The sequence below is a fragment of the Zea mays genome, chromosome 5 (assembly GCF_902167145.1).
Source record: "Zea mays cultivar B73 chromosome 5, Zm-B73-REFERENCE-NAM-5.0, whole genome shotgun sequence".
NCBI lineage: Eukaryota > Viridiplantae > Streptophyta > Magnoliopsida > Poales > Poaceae > Zea > Zea mays.
Window position 1 is genome coordinate 68866936 of NC_050100.1, and position 16418 is coordinate 68883353.

Here is a 16418-nt window from a genome sequence, read left to right on the forward strand (position 1 = left end):
TGGCTCCTCTCCCGACTCATTTTTCGCGACATCTCAAAAGCCGCGATTTTCCCAATCACAATGGTCGGGGTCATGTTGCTCAAGTCCTCCATGTTGTGAAGGATGGTGATGATGCTCCCATATCTTTGTTGTGGTAGCAGGGAGATAATCTTCCTCACAATGTCCGCATCACCTAGCTTATTAATGCCAATCGAATTGAGCTCATTGATAATTAGATTCAAACGAGAATACATGTCTCTAACAAGCTCATCATCTTTCATAGCAAAAGAATTATACTCATTTAAGACAAGGCAATGTTTTTGCTCACGGACATTGGATGTGCCGTCATGGAGCTCATGCAATTTTAGCCAAATCTCATTAGCAGTTTTTAAGGTAAATACTTGATTAAAAATATCCATGCTAAGAGATTCATACAAGCAATTTTTGGCTCTAGCATTTAAATGAATTTCTTTTTCCTCACTCGTGGTGGGTTTCTCGGGATTCTTGAGGGGTTTCATCCCATCACGAGTGACTCTCCAAACACCTAGATCAACGGCCTCTAGGTAACAAGCCATTCTAGCACTATAATATGGGAAGTTAGTGCCGTCGAAGTGTGGTGGCCTATGGGTATCCATCCCTTCCTCCAAAAAGCGTCGGCTCTTTTAGCGGTGAAGCTAAAGCGTTTCAAATGAGCCAAACCGGGTTCTGATACCACTTGCAGGAAACGGGTGACGCCTAAGAGGGGGGGGGGTGAATTAGGACTTCTAAAACTTTAACTAAACTAGGCCACAATTAAATCCCTAGAGCAAAACCTATGCAAATAATCAAACTAGAAAGTGCAAACTAGGTTTTTTCTAAGTGTTGCTATCTCTACCGCAATGGCTAAGTTTCAATCTACACTAAATAAGTATGTATACAAGATTGAAACTTAAATGCTTAATATAAATGCGGAAACTTAAAGAGAAAAGTAGAGAAGCAAACTCTCGTGGATGACGCCGGTATTTTTACCGAGGTATCCGGAACCACGCAAGGTCCCGACTAATCCTCGTTGGTGCCCCTACGCAAAGGGAAGCCCACGCGAGGGCCAAGCACCTCGGTCGAGTAACTCCGTAGAGAGCCACGGGCCTTCTCCACGCGCAAGTGGTGCTCCGCTTCCGGCTCCTCTCGGACGCTCCCCGCCGTCTCCACTATCGAGCTTCCGGCCGAAACGCCGCGGGCCTCGTTCCCTCCGGTACACGGTGGCGGCTGTGACACAAACACGGTTGTCACGGTCTCGCAAGACTCTCGCCCCACTCGATACAATTTCAACGGCCCACGCAAGAGCCGAGGGGTTGTGTGGTTTGTCTAAACTCACTCAACTAACTAGGATTCACCTAGAGCAAGCGCTAATGCGGTCTAACTAACCTAAGCACTTCGCAAAGCACCTACGCTAATCACCGAGTGATTCTATTAAGCACTTGGGTGTTTGAGCACTTGGAAATGTCTACAATATGCCTTGGTATGTTGCTTGGGCTCCCACACCTTCAAATGGTTGATTGGATGAAGTATATATAGGCCCCAACTCAACTAGCCGTTGGAAAGCAGACTGTTGTAAGGGTGGCACACCGGACAGTCCTGTCAGCCAACGATGCGCCAACTGTGTGCCAACTGTGAGCCAACGGTGCGCCAACGGTGCGCCAACAGTGTGCCAACGCTGTGCAGCCAACGACTAGTTCTGACACACCGGACAGTCCTGTCAGCCAACGGTGCGCCAACTGTGTGCCAACAGTGCGCCAATGGTGAGCCAACGGTGCGCCAACAGTGCGCCAACGCTGTGCAGCCAACGGCTAGTTCTGAGCTAGCCGTTAGGTGCACCGGACAGTGAATAGTGACTGTCCGGTGCACACCGGACAGTCCGGTGCCTTCTCTCAGAAAACTCTGTTGGATGTCCTGTGCGCCAACTGTGTGCCACCGGTGAGCCAACTGTGTGCCACCGGTGCGCCAACTGTGTGCCACCAGTGAGCCAACTGTGTGCCACCGGTGCGCCAACTGTGCGCCACCGGTGAGCCAACTGTGTGCCACCGGTGCGCCAGCTGACAGCCCATCTTCTAGGTCTTCTGTATTTTATTCTTGGGCTCCTTTGGTCTTGAGTCTTGGACTTCTAAGCTCTTTTTATGTCTTCATTTGAGGTGTTGCATCCTTAGTGTCTTAGTCCAATCCTCTTCGCATCCTGTGAACTATAAACATAAACACTAGCAAACACATTAGTTCACAGGTTGTGTTAATCATCAAACACCAAAACTCATTTAGCCAAATGGCCCGGGTCCATTTTTCCTTACAATCTTCATCATCACTAGAGTTATCCTCATCACTAGATGTTGCATATTTAGTGGAGGCTCTAGATTTTACCTTCTTTTTGCCATCCTTTGCCATGAGGCACTTGTGGCCGACGTTGGGGAAGAGGAGGCCCTTGTTGACGGCGATGTTGGCGGCATCCTCGTCGGAGGAGGAGTCGGTGGAGCTCTCATCGAAGTCCCATTCCCGACACACGTGGGCATCGCCGCCCTTCTTCTTGTAGTATCTCTTCTTTTCCTTCCTCTTTCCCTTCTTGTCGTCGCCCCTGTCACTATCACTAGAAAATGAACACTTAGCAATAAAATGACTGGGCTTACCACATTTGTAGCAAACTTTCTTGGAGCGAGGCTTGTAATATTTCCCCGTCCTTTGCTTGAGGATTTGGTGGAAGCTCTTGATGATGAGCGCCATCTCCTCGTTGTCGAGCTTGGAGGCGTCGATGGGAAGCCTACTCGATGTAGACTCTTCTTTCTTCTCTTCCGTCACTTTGAATGCGACGGGTTGCACCTCGGGTGTGGAGGTGGCGCCTCACTCGATGATTTGTTTGGAGCCTTTGATCATCAATTCAAAGCTCACAAACTTTCCTATAACCTCCTCGGGAGACATTAGCTTGTATCTAGGATCACCACAAATTAATTGAACTTGTGTAGGGTTAAGAAAAACGAGTGATCTTAGAATAACCTTGACCATTTCATGGTCATCCCATTTTGTGCTCCCGAGGTTGCGCACTTGATTCACCAAGGTCTTGAGCCGGTTGTACATGGCTTGTGTCTCCTCCCCTTGATTGAGCATGAATCGACCGAGCTCCCCCTCGATTGTTTCCCGCTTGGTGATCTTGGTCACCTCATCTCCTTCGTGCGTGGTCTTGAGCACGTCCCAAATCTCTTTGGCACTCTTCAACCCTTGCACTTTATTATACTCCTCTCGACTTAGGGAGGCGAGGAGTATAGTAGTGGCTTGGGTGTTGAAGTGCCGGATTTGGGCTACCTCGTCCGAGTTATAGCCTTCATCCCCCACGGATGGTTTCTGCGCTCCAAACTCAACAATGTCCCAAATGCTAGCATGGAGTGAGGTTAGATGGTGCCTCATTTTATCACTCCACATACAATAATCTTCACCGTCAAAAACCGGTGGTTTGCCTAGTGGGATGGAAAGTAAAGGAGTGCGTTTGGAAATACGAGGATAGCGTAAGGGGATCTTACTAAACTTCTTGCGCTCATGGCGCTTATAAGTGACGGACGGCGTGTCGAAGCCGGAGGTGGAAGGCGACAAAGAATCGGTCTCGTACTATACCACTTTCTTCATTTTCTTCTTCTTGCGCCACTCCGGTGCGACTTGATGCGAGGAGGTGATTCATCCCCTCTTCTTGTTGCCGGACTCCCCCGATGGAGCTTTCCCGTGGCTTGTGGCGGGCTTCTCGCCGGTCACCATCTCCTTCTTGGCGTGATCTCCCAACATCACTTCAAGCGGTTAGGCTCTAATGAAGTACCGGGCTTTGATACCAATTGAAAGTCGCCTAGAGGGGGGGGTGAATAGGCAAATCTGAAATTTATAAACTTTAAGCACAATCTACAAGCCGGGTTAGCGTTAGAAATAAAAGTGAGTCCGAAAGAGAGGGCGAAAACAAATCACAAGCAAATGAAGAGTGTGACACGGTGATTTGTTTTACCGAGGTTCGGTTCTTGCAAACCTACTACCCGTTGAGGTGGTCACAAAGACCGGGTCTCTTTCAACCCTTTCCCTCTCTCAAACGGTCACCTAGACCAAGTGAGCTTTTCTCCTCAATCAAATGGGTCACTTAGACCACACAAGGACCACCACAACTTGGTGTCTCTTGCTTTGATTACAAAGGTGTTGAGAACAAGAAATGGGGAAGAAGAAAAGCGATCCAAGAACAAGAGCTCAAATAACACGAGCAAAAACTCTCTCTCTAGTCACTATTTGCTTGGAGTGAAAATGGGACTTGGAGAGGCTTCAATTCTATTTGATTTGTGTCTTGTATTGATTGCACTAGCTCTTGTATTGAATGTGAAGTCTAAAAAACTTGGATGCCTTGAAGTGTGGTGGTTGGGGGTATTTATAGCCCCAACCACCAAAGTGGCCGTTGGGGAGGCTGTCTGTCAATGGGCGCACCGGACAGTCCGGTGCACCACCGGACACTGTCTGGTGCGCCAGCCACGTCACCCAACCGTTAGGGTTCGACCGTTGGAGCTCTGACAGGTGGGACCACCAGACAGTCCGGTGGTGCACCGGACAGGTATTGTTCACTGTCTGGTGTGCCTTCTGGCACTGCTCTGACTCTGTGCGCTCTGTCCACGCACTGTTCACCTGTCAGCCGACCGTTGAAGTCGACCGTTGCGCTTAGAAGCCATTGCTCCGGTGGCACACCGAACAGTCTGGTGGCACACCGGACAGTCCGGTGAATTATAGCGGAGTGGCTCTCCAAAAACCTAAAGGTAGTGAGTTGGAGTTGATCCACCCTGGTGCACCGGACACTGTCCGGCGGCACACCGGACAGCCCGGTGCGCCAGACCAGGGCAGCCTTCGGTTGGTTTTGCTCCTTTCTTTTTGAACCCTATATTGGACTTTTTATTGGTTTGTGTTTAACCCTTGGCACCTGTAGAACTTATAATCTAGAGCAAACTAGTTAGTCCAATTGTTTGTGTTGGACAATTCAACCACCAAAATCATTTGGGAAAAGGTTTGACCCTATTTCCCTTTCAGTCACCACGAAGAAGATGAAACTACTTGGGAGAGAGAAGAAGAGCTTCACATAGATTTTCCCCATTTTTTCTCCTAGTCCTTCCTAATCTCGAGGACGAGATTCTTGTTAAGGGGGGTAGGATTTGTAATACTCAAAATTGTATAAAAGGAATATATAGAGGATTTCCTCATTTTATGTGCCTTATTTGCATCATGAAAAGAGCATACGTAAAATTAAGAGTGATTAATTAAAAACAAATGATACAAAAATAAAAGAAAGTGCATCTTGTTGGAGTTTTATGTGTTTGTACATTACATAAAATAATAAGGATAAAAACAAAAAGATAATAAATACTAGAAGTGGAATTAAACCCTAAATTTGAAAGTAGGGTTTTAAAATAAGAAAGAGAGAAAGGTGATATAAATAATATATATAATTATATTCCTAAAATTGGTATTTTAACTTCACAAAAATCATAGAGAAATAAATTTGGCACAATTTCGAATTTAAATTCGAATTCGAACTAAACTTAGAAATGAAGAAAATAAAAAGAAAATAGAAAGAAAAGATAAAAGAAAAAGAATAAAAGCTTCCTAGGCCGACTACCTCCATTCGGCCCATTTCCCCTCTAACCCCGCACGACCCAACTCCCAATTCACCACGCGCGCGCTTGACACCCTCTGCCATGCGGGCCCCTGGGGTCAGCCATCTCCGCGCGCGAGACTGCACACTGTCGCGTGGGGCCCAGTTGTCTGTCCCTCCGGCGCGCGCTATTGTGATGTGTCGCTGGCAAGTCGGGCCCAATGTCAGTTGCTTCAACCGCTCTGCAGACTCGCCTCAACAGAGTCCGGCTATGGCGGAGTGCGCCGTGAACCCCGGAGCACGTTGCGTGGACCCTTTCATCTCCCCCGGTTGTTATAAGGTGGCCCTAGTCGCGGTCCTCCTCTATCTTTTCGCCTTGCGCGCACCAGTAGCCACACCGCCGTCGCCGCCACGCCATACCTTGATTTGGGGGTGTTCCGATACCAGGGTGGGTGTCTGGAGCTTCCTCGCGTGGGCACAAGCATGGTAGCGTCAACCTGGGAGATCGGCAGCCACCGTCGCGCCCGTAATTGCTCGCCGTCGCACTTCTGGACGGCGGATCTGCACGGTGCGAGGGCAGCTGTCTCCGTCGCCTGGTTTCTGGTGAGTCACCTCATATCCATTTTGCCTCATCTCAGTGATCAAGTAGCATAAATCAGGGCGTGTGCTGGTGCGGGGTGACGTCGGGGCGGGTTGCCGGAGTTTCGCCGCCCTAGCCTACGCACAGTCGTGCTCAGTCGTTGTCGGGATCGTGTGAGGAGGGAGCGCGTGCGCCGTCAGATCTTGATGGACGGCGTGGATTAAGAATAGAATACCGGTTCGGCTTGGACTTGTCCCGGCCGTTGGATTGTTGACGTATGGGCGAGATCGGATCGTGCGTATAATAGATCGCAACCCTTGATCGCGGATGCGATGAACCAGATCGTGTACCGATTCATTAAAGACCAGATCTAGTCTGGAGCGCTGGATTCTAATCGTACGGCTATCACGGGCGCATACCCCTTTGCCATACACGCTTTACAGAAAATCCCCCACAAAATCACGAAACCATCCCGCCGTCCATTGGGGGAGGGGGGTTCGTCTGAGTCTTAGGATTAATTGCATCAGGGCACCCGAGCTTTCCAGAAAATGAGGCCCAGTCCAGAAAGGATTAAAAATAGAGAAATAATTATAGAAATTAGTTTTAAATACAAAAACAATTCTAGAAACTTGTAAAATACATAGAAAATTTATTTTTAATCCAAATTGATCCATTCCAGTCTCTAAAACTTTGTAATATTATTGTCTATCATTTAGTTTGTCTGTTTTGGCATAAAAACAGTACGAGAATTAATTTCTCATTCAATCCTATTTCAAGCATATAAAACCTTTGGAAATTTATAACTTAAAATCCATAATTCCAAAATTAATGATTCCTGTTCCTAGGTTCTTATTTTAATGTGTAGATTTTATTGTATATTTTATTTACCTATTTGTTGTGATGTTAATTTTTGCTATACTATGTATGTATTGTGTTGATGCGAGTAGACGAGCAAGCCACTGTGGATCCTGAGGTTTAGCAGATAGAAGTAGCTGAGCAGGAGCTCATTGAAGGCAAGTTGTGCCCTTGATCACTTCCTTTTTACCCAGTCATGTTCTTATTAATCATAATGATTTGCATAGGTTAATTTTGATGGGACCCAATATGTTACCCTAGATTTGACTATCTTTATACCTTGTTTCACCACTGGTTTTACAACTAAATTTTTGGGTAGTACATGCTATTGCTTTATGTGGTTTTGGGTATAGATATATTTATTACTCATGATTACACTTTTTATTATCTGTTTATTATTTATTGTTCATGATAAGATCATTATGTTAATGGGAACATGGAGAACCACCCGGGAAAACAGTGCTACCACAAGGGTTTAATGGGACGCCCTTGGCTGATTAACTAGGAAAGCTAGTGGACGACTACCTTACCCGAAAGGGGCAAGGGCAGTAGGGGTGTGGTCAGTGTAGGGAGGTCCTTGGGTTGATTTTGCTGCGATGGCGGTCAGGCGAGGGATTCCTGCACTGGAGCTTCCTATAAACTGTAGTGGGTTTTCTGAAGCTAGTGGAACTTTGTAAAGGCCTCGTAGTGTTGCTCTACCTCGCCTCCTCGGTAGAGGTGTATGGGATTGGCTGTCTCTTGGCAGATGGGTAACATGACTTGTGGGTAAAGATGCGCAACCTCTGCAGAGTGTAAAACTGGTATACTAGCCGTGCTCACGGTCATGAGCGGCTCGGACACTCACATGATTAATTTATGGAACTTAAACTCAATTTGTCATTTCATTGCATTGGGATTATTTTATTATTATTTTTACTTATTATTACTAAGGTTTGGTATTTACTTACACTTAGTAATTGCTATTAAAATTTTGACCAACTTATAAAAGCAATGCTCAACTTCAGCCTTTATTTTATTGATCAGCCTTACACTTCACATGAACTCTCACCTTTGGTGAGTTCATGCACATTATTCCCCACAACTTGTTAAGTTATGATCGTATGTGAGCTCACTCTTGCTGTCTCACACCCCCCAGGAGAAGAACGGTCGAAGAGGAGCCGCCTAACACTGAGGCTTTCGACTTGATCTAGGTGGCGTCTCTCAGTCAGCTTTCTGGCGTCAAGGATGGATTTTAGATCCTGTTATATTTATCTTTTATTTTGTAAGACTTCCGCTATATAATAGGTACTCTGATTATATTGTGACATTTATCTCTATACACTCTGTTATTATATATGTTGTCTTCTTTGGCGCATGTATGAGATGCACCCGGCTTTGTCCCTTAAAACCGGGTGTGACAGTTCCTTGGTAGTCTGTTTATCTTTGCCATTGAACAATCTCTTCACTACAATACATTCACATTAAACACCTAAAAATCTTATGGCTTTGTTGCACTACATACAATCTACGGATAGGGTGCTTGGCTGACCCTGATTAATGTCAACGAGACACCTGAAAAACTGATGGCTTTACTGCACTGGATACATGCTACAAATAGGGTGCTTGGCTGACCCTGATTAATGTCAACGAGATGTTTACTGCTATACATCTCGATATGAGCTTCATGTGGAACAAGACTTGCTTGTGTGTCTATATATTGATTGAATATGCGTAAGTCCAGAGTGAATAGGGTCTTGTTATGAAGCCACCATGTTTCATAGACACATGCTACACCAGTTCATTCAGATGCCTTCTTTAAAGATATATGTTGTCTGATCTGTATTTTTTATTTCATTGTTTCCCTCCAGAGTTATATGATTATTGTATGGTGTGCTATTGGCATACTTCTCTTCGAGTGGAACTGCGCATAGATTCTAAAGACTTGATGTTTTGGTACTTTTTACAGTCAGTTGTAGTTGTGATCATTGATCCCCATTTGAAATATTCATTTCAACTTTCAAGAATACTATCCCCTCTTCAAAATTTTGAATATGTTGGACTATCAATTTGGCACTATAGGTTGCAGACAGTGAGCTTGCCGATGTTGTTGTAGTTAGTGCTAGAAATAACTATAAGATTGCGAATATGATAGATGAGGCTATGGAAAAGGTTGGGCGACATGGAGTGGTCACACTCATACTCGAAGAAGAAAAGAATGCTGAAAATAATCTTTATGTTGTTGAGGGAATGTAGTTTGACCATGGCTATATTCCTCCCTACTTTGTAACCAACATTGAAAAAATGATAGCTGAATATGAGAACTGCAAGGTTTAATATCCCCTTCATCACTGTACTAAAAATTATGTAGTACTATCTAGTAATGGCAGTTTTTATGACTTCTATATGTTACGGTCATATATGTTCATGGGCTGTTCATGGGCCTGGCCCATTAGGTCTGGTTGTACTGTAGCCGAGAGTTGCTAGGGTTTCTGTATTGTGCAGTCTCTCTCATGGTATCAAAGCCTCCCGTGCGGCAGCCGCCGCCGCCTCTCCGCATCTGCGCCCTACCCGGCCGCCGGCAGCCGCCGCTGCCTCACCATGCCCTGCTTTCCTCTCTGCCCACCCCACTAACCCTGCTTCGACGCCTCATCGGCGAGCGCAGCCTCGCGCACGCGGAAGAGTAGGCGCACGTGCCACGCCGGTCGTCGCCGGGTCGAAGCCACCACCGCGGCCGCCTGCAGCCGCCGTTGCGCTCCAGGCCCGCGGCCATCCGCGGCCTGCAACGCGCGCTCCGCGTCCCCCACTGACCCGCCGTCCACCTGTAGCCGCCGCTGCTCTGCAACGCTCGCTCAGCGCCCCTGCCAACGCGCCGCACTATTCTGCGCCCGCCCTCCTGCGCGCGCTGGCCTCTGTCCGCAGCCGCCGTTCACCATGGCCGGTCGTTCCCCATTCCCCACCTCCTCTGCCGCATCTCCCAACTCCGGCGACTCATTCCCCCTCTCCCTCTCTCCTACCGGGCCACCCTCACCGCGCCCGGCTCCACGTGCGCCCCTGCCCCTGTCCTTGTCGCCGCTGCCGCGCTGCCGCCTCCTCCGGATGCTCCGGTTGAACCGGCCCTCCCCCCTCGTCGGCACCACCCTCATCCATCTCCCTGCTGGCCCCTACCCCGGCGGCCACAGCCCTCCACCCCGGCTTCCCTTCGAGCACCCTCTTCCTGCCCGACGTGGCCCTCTTTCGCTCTCAACTGCTGGCACTGGGTTTTCCCCATGTCCCACTCGACATGCCTGTTGGGGCCCCCGTGCGTGACCATCCACCACCGCCGACTGTCTACAGCCAGCCTCGGCCATCACATCATCCCTGCGTGCTCCTTTGGATGATGTTGTCGCCCTCCTCATCACCACTCGGGCCGCCATTACGGCGGCTCGCCAGCGTGCCCAAGACGCCACCCGTGCACTTGAGCATGAGCAGGCGATTGTCGACGCCATCGAGCGCCAGTACACCGAGACCTACCACCATCTCGCCAGCAAGGCCGTTTCGGATGGCTCTCCCACGTCCGCTCGACGCTATGCCGACACCTTCGAGCCCACGGCCGCCTCGAACTCGACTCTTCGCGCCTCTCTTCATGCTCAGGCAACAGCCCTCACCAGCATCCGAGCCACGGTCACCGACGTTCTCGTGCCGGACTCCACTCAGTACCCTCGATGGCGCAACCAGGTCCTGCAGACCCTGCGTCGCTACACCCTCGCCGACCACGTCCTCTCTCCGGTCTCTGACCCGACGGAGGATTGGCTCCTGATGGATGAGGTGGTGCTTTCTTGGATCCATGGCATCCTCACCGCGAACTCTAAGACATCGTTCATGTGACGAACGATACGAATCATTGGATCTGGGGTGCCCTTGAGGCTCAGTTCCTCGGCAACCGCCAGACTCGGATTCTGTACCTCGAGATTGCCTTCCGACAGCTTGCTCAGGGCGATCTCTCTGTAGATGATTACTGTCGTCAGATGAACACCATGGCGAACACTCTTCGCACCCTCGGTGCCCCATCACTGATGAGAGTCTCGTCCTCAACCTCCTACGCGGTTTGAGCCCTCGCTTCGATCGCGTGACTCCCATCGTCACCCACATGAGGTCGTTTCCCACCTTTGCAGAGGTCAAGAATGACCTTCTTCTCAAGGAGCTTCGCCTCTCTTCCACTTCGACCTCCACCCCCGCCACAACGCTCTACATCACCCCTCGGACTACCCCCTCTGACTCCGGGCGGCTTCACCGCACCTCGGCACCACCGTTCCCTGGAGCTCTTCGACATCCTCTTGGCTTCGAGGGGTCGCGGTTGTGGCTGCAGCCACGGTCGCAAGGGTGGTCGCGGTGGCACGTCTAGTGTCCGAGGCGGCTCTCCAGGTGGCTCTCAGTGGCCATACCTCTACAACCCATGGACTGGCACCATCCACATGTGGCCCAGGTCATCCGCGGGTGCCTCGACTCCTCGCCCCCCTAGTTGGTCTTCTTTGCCGCTCCACCGCCTGCTGCGCCTTCGGCCCCTCCTCCACCTCAGTAGGGGCTCCTTCCCCTCCTGAGGCCTCCAGCCTAGCCCGTGTGGGGGCCCTGGATCAATGTGTGGGATACCTAGTCTCTCGCCAGGTCCTTCTCTATGATGACGCTGGCCCCACCCACCGCGGTGTCTGACTGGGTGGCTGACTCCGACGCCTCCTATCACACCACCCAGACGCAGGTATACTAGTTTCCACCTCTCTAGCCCACCCATCCCTTCCTTCTTCCATCGTTGTGGGAAACAACTCTGCCCTACCCTTCACCTCCGTAGGTACCGTGGTTCTTCCTGGTCATTTCTGTTTAACCAACATCCTTGTCACCCCCAATATCATTCAAAATCTTCTTTCCGTTCGTCAGTTCACTACTGACAATTCTTGCTCTATGGAATTTGATTTGTTTGGTCTCTCTGTGAAGGATCTTGCCACCAGGACCCTTCTCGCTCGGTGTGACAGCCCCGGGCCCCTCTACACGCTCCGCTTGCCTGCTTCCCCTACATCGACTTCTGCATCGCCTATCCTTGCAGCGACCGCCTCCTCTGTGACTTGGCATCGTCGTCTCGGTCACCCCGGGCATGATGTGATGTCCATGCTCTCCAATAGTACCTCTATTTCTTGTTGTAGGGGATCTTTTGAGCACCTCTATCATGCTTGTCAGTTAGGTCGCCATGTTAGGCTCCCGTTCCCCACCTCCTCCTCTCAGGCTGCAGGCATTTTTGATCTGATACACTGTGATGTATGGACATCTCCTGTAATCAGCATTTCTGGCTATAAGTACTATTTACTCGTTCTCGATGACTTCTCGCACTATTTGTGGAATTTTCCCTTACGTCAGAAGTCGGACACCTTTCCCACCCTGTCTCACTTCTTCGCTTGGGTATCCACTCAGTTCGGTCACACCATCCGGAGTTTTATAACAATACGTCCCGTGACTTCTTTCTCTCCCACGGTGTCCACCTTTGTATGTCGTGCCCCTACACGTCCCCTCAGAACGGTAGGGCTGAGCGCATGATTCACACAGTGAACGATGTCATGCGCTCTCTGCTTTTTCAGGCCTCCCTTCTTGCTCACTACTGGGCTGAGGCCCTGACCACTGCCACCTACCTCCTCAACCGCCTGCCCACCAAGGCGGTTGCTCACCCCACTCCTTACTTTGCTATCTTCGGCACCCACCCCTACTACGATCATCTCCATGTCTTTGGGTGCGCTTGCTATCCTAATCTCGCCTCCACCACTCCTCATAAGTTAGCACCCCATTCCACTCGATGTGTCTTCCTCGGGTACTCCCTCGACCATAAAGGGTACCAGTGCCTCGACCTCACCTCACATAGAGTCCTCATCTCTCGTCATGTCGTCTTTGACGAGCTGGATTTCCCCTTTTCATCTTTCTCCTCCACTGCCTCTCTCACCGAGCTAGACGTGTTCCTTGATCCTGCCCCTATGTCCCCCACTGTCGCCCCCTTCCCTGCAGGTCCGTTCACCATGCCTCCCCGCGTGGCCCCGCCTGCGACGCTCTCCCCCACACAGCCACGTGCGGCCTCGGCATCCCCAGCGTCACCTCACGCGACCCCACCAGTGCCACCCTCCCCCGCATGGTCACGTGCGGCCTCGGCGTCTCCTCTGTTGCCACGTGTGGCCACGACGTCCCCTGCGTCACCTCATGCCACCCCACTGGCACCAACCCCCCCGCACAGCCACGTGCGGCCTCAGTGTCTCTCGCATTGCCTCGACCGGACCTGTCATCTCGCTACACCAACCCCATCCAGATGTACCAGCGCCGTGGTCGTCGCGGTGCACCAGCTCCCCTCGCGCTGACCCCCCGGCCTCTCACCCCGTCATCGTCCACTAGGACCCTCGCCACATCCACCCGATGGTCACCCGACGCTCGTCGGGTGTCCTTCAGGCCCCCGATCGCCTGACTCTCGCCACGATCTCCTCTCCAACCCTACCGCCGACTCCCATGACTGTCCGTGGTGCGCCTGCCGATCCGCAGTGGTGGCGTGCCATGGAAGAGGAATATGACGCTCTCCAGGCCAACCACACCTGGGACCTGGTGCCGCGTCCCCATGGTGCCAACGTGGTTGCATGCTGATCAAGCTGAAGTTGCATGCCGATGGGTCCCTGGAGCGGTACAAGGCCCATTATGTGCTCTAGGGATTTACCTAGTGCCCAGTGTTCACTACGACGAGACCTTCAGTCCGGTGGTCAAGACTGCCACCATCCGGACTGTCCTGACTCTCGCTCTGTCCTAGGACTGCCCAGTCCACCAACTCGACGTGAAGAATGCTTTTCTCCACGGCACCCTGACGGAGACACTCTACTGCACTCAACCCGTTGGGTTCGTTGACCCTGCTCACCTCGACATAGTCTACAAGCTCAACAAGTCACTCTACGGCCTCAAGCAGCCCCCCCGGGCTTGGTACAGTCGCTTCGCCACTTTCTTGTGCTCGTAGGGCTTCGTCGAAGCCAAGTCGGACACGTCCATGTTCCTCCTCCGTCGTGGCCTGGACACTGTGTACCTCCTCCTCTATGTCGATGATATCGTGCTCACCACCTCCTCCACTGGGCTCCTACGTCGCATCATCTCCTGCCTTCAGTAGGAGTTTGCGATGAAGGACCTAGGGGCGCTCCATCACTTCCTGGGGATCACCATCGAGCGCCGTCCCCAGGGCCTGCTCCTTCACCAGCGCTAGTACATCGTCGACCTCCTCGAGTGCACTGGTATGGCCGAGTGCAAGCCCTACGCGACCCCGGTGGACACGCAGGGCAAGGTCTCTGCTGCCGGCCCCCTGGTCGCCGATCCGACCGGCTACCGGAGCATCACCGGGGCACTTCAGTACCTCGTCTTCACCCAGCCCAACATCTCCTACACCGTCCAACAGATATGCCTCCACATGCACGATCCTCGGGAGCCGCACCTCACCGCAATGAAGCGGATCCTGTGGTACTTGCATGGCACCCTCGACTTCGGGCTCCTTCTCCACCGGTCCTCGACCACGGAGCTTCGCGTCTACACCCATGCCGACTGGGCAGGCTATCCCGACACACGCCGGTCCACCTCAGGCTATGCCGTGTTCCTCGGGACAACCTCATCTCCTGGTCGTCCAAGCGCCAGCCGGTTGTCTCCCGCTCCAGCGCCGAGGCTGAGTACCGCACCATGGCCAACAGCGTGGCTGAGGCGGCCTAGTTACGCCAGCTTCTTCAAAAGCTCCATAGTTTGCTGGCCACGAGCATGCTGGTTTTCTGCGACAATGTCAGCGTCGTCTACCTCTCCACCAACCCCGCCCAGCACCAGTGCACGAAGCATGTCAAGATCGACCTTTACTTCGTCCGCGAATGAGTTGCCTGTGGAGCTGTTCGCGTCCTTCACGTCTCGACCACCTCCTAGTTCACCGACGTCTTCACCAAAGGGCTTCCATCTGTGGTGTTTGTAGAGTTTCGGTCCAGTCTCAACATCTGCAGTGGATAGAGTTTTGTCACACCCGGTTTTAGAAGGCAAACCGAATGCGAACCATGTATGTGCCAGGATTAGCAATTCACGTACACAGCAGTTACATATCATGGACATCATCACACAGTGCTCAAATAGTATTAAAAGGGAAATAATAGTCGATTACATCACATGTCTGAGACATCCACATAGTCTTTACAAATAATCAAAGTGCGAAAACGAAACGTAGATAAACGCGGCCTTCACAGGCAGCCGACTGGGGGTTGCCGCTAACCCACGCCTAGAACTCGTCGTAGTCTTGGAACTCCTGGAAGTCTCCTTCCATGGCTTCATCTTCTCCTGAGCAGTGGTTGCAATGTGGACAACCTGGGGAAGGGGGGGGGGTTGGTGTGTAGAGCAAGGGTGAGTACACATCAACATACTCAGCAAGTGTCCTGTTTGGCTGTAGTGGACTTGCTTTATGTGGGGGTAAGTCAAGCAGTTGCTTTTAGTTGGTCAGATTATTATTACTAGTAGAGAAAGCCAAGTTTTAGGATTAACCCACATTATTAACCCAAACGTACTCTTTCCAAACGGAAAGAATACCACTTACCATTACCAGAGTCATTACCAAGAATCATCAACCTCGTTGCCACCTATAATCCGAACATATCTGAACGAGTACCACTAATCACTGGAGCTCCCTTGGCCGCTCATAACCGCGAGCACGACTGATATATCAGTTTTCTAACACTCTGCAGAGGTTGCGCACTTTACCCATGAGCCGTGATTCCCTTTTTGCCTCGGGTTGTACGGACCCTTGAACACTCCCAAGGTGAGTAGGCAGGGTCTCACTACGTAGCCTTTACAAAGATTCCCCGGGGCTGTAGCCACCCGTTAGGTTTCCTAAATGTACTGCACTCCTCCCCAAGGGACAAATCAACCTTGGCAGAGCGAGCCGCATACACCGAGCCCCATTGACGGCACGACGGCGAAGCGAACTACACCCCGGATCCTCTAGTTATTCAGCTAAGGGCACCCCATTCCACCCTCATGGTTGCACTGTTTTCCCGGGCGGTCATCCAACGAACAGGTCCTTACGGAGAGGCACTCGAGAAACCGCTCGAGCCCCCTTAAAGGCCACAAGTATAACATCATAATAAGAAGAGGGAAAACAACGTATCATTGATCATTCTCATCATGTTCATTGATTAGAGTTGAGCAATAGAAGCAATAATAATCCAACCCAAATGGGTAAACAAGGACAAGGATAACAAAAACTAGTCAATCCTTAGGTATAAATGTGTAATGCGGGAGGTGAATTAAAGTATGTATAGGACAGAGATAGGTCAAGGGACACTTGCCTCCACCAACCGACTGCTGCTCAGGGGCTTCTCCTGCGAGTTCCTCGGGTTCCTCAACCAGATC

The 16418-nt window shown here is 50.9% G+C and overlaps 1 pseudogene; it reads left to right on the forward strand.

Moving 5' to 3' along the window:
- Window positions 1–16418, forward strand: part of LOC103628262 (ruBisCO large subunit-binding protein subunit beta, chloroplastic-like) — a 56245-nt pseudogene that overhangs the window by 34293 nt on the left and 5534 nt on the right.